The sequence below is a fragment of the Peromyscus maniculatus genome, chromosome 1 (genome assembly GCF_049852395.1).
Source record: "Peromyscus maniculatus bairdii isolate BWxNUB_F1_BW_parent chromosome 1, HU_Pman_BW_mat_3.1, whole genome shotgun sequence".
Taxonomy (NCBI): Eukaryota; Metazoa; Chordata; class Mammalia; order Rodentia; family Cricetidae; genus Peromyscus; species Peromyscus maniculatus.
Genome location: NC_134852.1, coordinates 41,761,598 through 41,765,657, shown reverse-complemented (window position 1 = coordinate 41,765,657; position 4,060 = coordinate 41,761,598).

Here is a 4,060-nt window from a genome sequence, read left to right as displayed (position 1 = left end):
AATAATAACACATATCTGTAATCCCAGCATGGGCTAAGGCGGAAGGATCATGAGTTTGAGGCTAGCCTGGGCTACATATTAAAAGATCCAGTCTCCCCCCCCCCCAAAAAAAAAAAAAAACAAGCAAACAAATAATTAAACAAAAACCAACAAAGCAATAAAGAAAAGAAAATCTGATCACCATGCCTTGCCTGGTAGCTTTGCTTCACAGTTGGTGAAGTTACTGGCAACAGTAACAACACAGGTCCTGAATCCCTTGCTGCTGCTTTCACTGCCACTGCTGCCATCACCAGCACTCAAGAGTGAGAGCCCCTGTGCCTGGTGATAAGTAATGCTGACTGTCATTGGCTTGTCCAGTGGTTGCTAGAGAAGCTGGGTCTCATGACCTTCTGGAGGAGTCAAGGCAGACTGACCTTGAGGAATCAAGGCAGACTGTGTAGTCTAGGCATAGTCTGCATATTAGTATGTCATGGCTTGGTGTGGCCTTTCTCGTGATGCCTCAGTCATTGAGTAATATGCAGTGTTTTGTGACCACTTTGAAGCTGCACCTATTAGTATTTATTTGTTTTCTCACTGACTTCCCTTTTTCTGCATTCTTGTTTCTAGCTTTAGAATGTAAGGTTTGACATAAACTGTTTTATATATATATAAGAAATAAATTATTAACATCCATTTTCGGTGTGAGGTGCAATTAGAGCCCAGCAGAGTTACATATCAGCAGGTGGTGCTGGGTGCCCCTCTCCTCTAGCTGGCAGCTGGCTGCTACAAATAATCTGCTAAGCAGCTGAGTCCACTATCTGAAAAGAGGGCAGCCTTGAGCCCCAAATTATTCATTAGATAAGGTTTTGTGTCCTAAACCAACAAGATGAGGAATTTAGGAAGAGGGCAGATCCCAGCCTATGGGAGAAGGGGACAGAAATGTCTTGTAATTAAGGGACTTTAAAATAAGCATGCCAGTTTTGACCTTTTCTTTATGCTGGTGCCCCTTTTTGTATATTTGTATTTAAAAATACATTTCTTCTTACTAGTCTCTTATTTCTCACATAGGGAAATTAAAATAACATGTAAAATGCTGAGAAACAGAAAGAACAGTTCAATAACTCACCCACAACCCCACCACTGTGAAATGCAGTGCTACTACTACTGTTTCCCATCTCCCTCCTCCTCCCATTTCCTCCTCCTCCTCTCCATATCTCCTCCCAGACATCTCCACCTCCTCCCCTCTCCAATCCCTCCTCCTCTTTGGATCTCTCCTTTAAACAGATTGAATTACAAAAATCAAGGCTAGGAAGAAATAATTTGAATGAGATATCACCGAAGAGGACTTGATAACTTTATTTAATATAAAGAAGTAAGATTTACTGTGAAAATGGTGAATAAACAGACAAAATACGTAGGAAAATCAGAAATGTTATAAGTTAGAACCACAAGATTAAATAACAGGACTGGGGATGTAGTTCAGAAAGGTATGTAAGGCCTGTGCTCCACCCCCAAGACTGGGAGGAAAAAACAAACAACGAGCTCAAAGCAACAACAACAACAAAACCCCTCACTTCTATTGTTAGTTCAGCATGGTGATGTATACCTGTGATCCAAGACCATGGGTTTCAGGCCAGCTAGGCTTATCTGACAAAATCCTGAAAGGCTGGGCGTGGGGGTAGGGTGGGTTCAGAAGAGTTCTATCCTGGAGGGAATTCCCAGGATGGAAGCCTGGGCAGTGGAATTCCCACCTTCCCAGCAGGACATTGTGTTTGAGGGGAAAAAAAGGCCACTGCTCTGGGCAGGTGCTCACAGAAGCACATTTTTTCTGTTAAAAAAGAAAGAAACAAGCTTTTGTTTGATGGAAAAGAAGTAAGAGGAGGCGATATTGAAGCATAATGAGTATATTGTGTCTACACAGACTAACATGTGATTAACAACACTTTGAACTGTCATAAGAAGTTGTTTGGCAGTGGAAAGAAGGGGCTGTAAATAAACATGTATAATATGTAAATGTGTTTTTGTAAGATACCTGTGGGCATTGAATGGTGCTGGTGGGGGCAGTGCTACACAGTGGAGCCCAACACCAAGCTCAGTTCTTACTACCAGTGTTTGCCTATTACTTCTGGATGCTAAGAATGGGTGGCAACAGAAGTTTGGGAGAGATGTATTTTTGATGGACTCCAAAGTTATTTTATGGCAAAATTCAAATATGGTGAGTATAATGTGTGATTTATTCTCCTGGGAAGAACACTGTAGATCCTCATATCTCATTTACATGCACAGCAAGATCATTGTCTTGATTATGGGGAGTGGTAAAGGAGTGAATGGCATGCTTCTGAAAGTGTAAAAATCTCTGAAGACAGAGGCTCTAAAGCCAGCAGCAGGCATGAACAATGGTGTGCATTCCAATAATCAATAGCAAATGACCCATGAATTCAAGATGCTTTCTTAGAGAGCTCATAATGGGTTTTATTCCTTTCCTTTCCAGCTCATTAACAACTCGTGTTTGAAAATAGGTCTGAACTTGGGTGGCTCCTTCTTAAGAAGGCTCTGCATTTGTGTGTCTCAATAGTGCTGGGCCCCATACAGGGTGTCTCAACACTTCTGAGAGTGACAGTTGGGATCCCATGCCATATCCAGCCCTCTTGTGTGGACACACCTAGCAGAATACTTAAGAGCAACTGCGTTTATCTTCAATGCTTAACAATCAGATTTCAAATTGAAAAACAAAAAAAAAATTCCATTTTCTTTGCAAAAATATAGAAAACTGGCCACCTTGTGTCTGTGTTTTTACAGGGTGCAGAATGACCGTTTCTCTCCTGAGCAACCATGGGTTCTCCAGCCTGCTCTCAGCTCTGTTTTTTCACTATGTTCCTGGATTCTGTATCACTTAGTCTTGGGACTATTCTTCCATCTCTGTTAGCTCTTGTCTCATTTCCTTTTATTAGCACCCCCTATCTATCCTATTTCTGTGGGCAAAATTTTGCTTCCCCCAAACTCCCACACTAAAAACCAGAATGTCACAGCTTCTGACTCACTGCCAGGCTTCATGCTTAAGCAAGGAAACTGGAATTTATCAGACAGTGCTACTATGATGCTTATAGGGAGCATGCAAATGCTCTAAAAGCTGAAGAAGGAGTCAGATGGGGGCAAGAGCCCCAGCCTGTCCCTTCTTCACTCCTAGCAGAAGTCCTAACAGCCATTGTCACCTTGTCCTCTCCTCTGCCCACTGTGGTCAGCAGGGTGCCACTGGACTTCCTGTTTCCTCAGCACTGGTCCTCTCTAAGGAGGATCTCATGCCCTGGGGCTGATGCTGGGGAGCAAAGAGATATGCTCACTTCACCGCCTGGAAAAAGGCTGTGTTCCATTGTTGCGGTAGCACCCGTGCTATCACCACCCATTCACCATGTCCTAGCATAGGGCTGTGGATTAAAAAACAGAGACAAAAGACAGTGGGTCATTCACCCCAGCAGAATGCAGAATGCTGTTTATTGAAAGAGGGAGGAAACCTTAAATACAGGCTTACAGCACAATGGAGGATCTCTGGAGGGCAGAACTTCACTACCAATGTTCTACATTCTTGCATCTAAGCTGTTTGCACCAAATGCATGATACATGAACAAAGGACCTCCAGTGAGCATTCAGGAAGAAGGAAAGCAGCAAGGAATCAGCATAGGGAGGACATCTAGTCAAGGTCGGCAAGCAAGGCAATAGCTACCCAGAATGAGGGGCCAGGGCCCTACAAGTCCCCCCTTTTTACTTAAAAATGAGCTTCTGACTTAGGTTGTGTGGGATGTCAGCAGATTGCCTTACCCATCATGGAGACACCTGCCCAGTCCACATAGGCACTCTGTCTTAGGTTGGAAAGTGCCCCCCAGGCATTACCCATCTATGAATACTAATTATCATACAGGCTCAACCATGTGAGCTGTAGAGTTAATTGCTGCCAAAGATCTCAAAGTAGCGCTGGGCCTGCAATCTGTGTGTTTGATACAGAAAAGACCAACAGAAGTCCTAACCCACCCATAGCAGTAGGCTAAAGACAATTGAGCCATTCTCTTCCTTACTGCAAATTGGA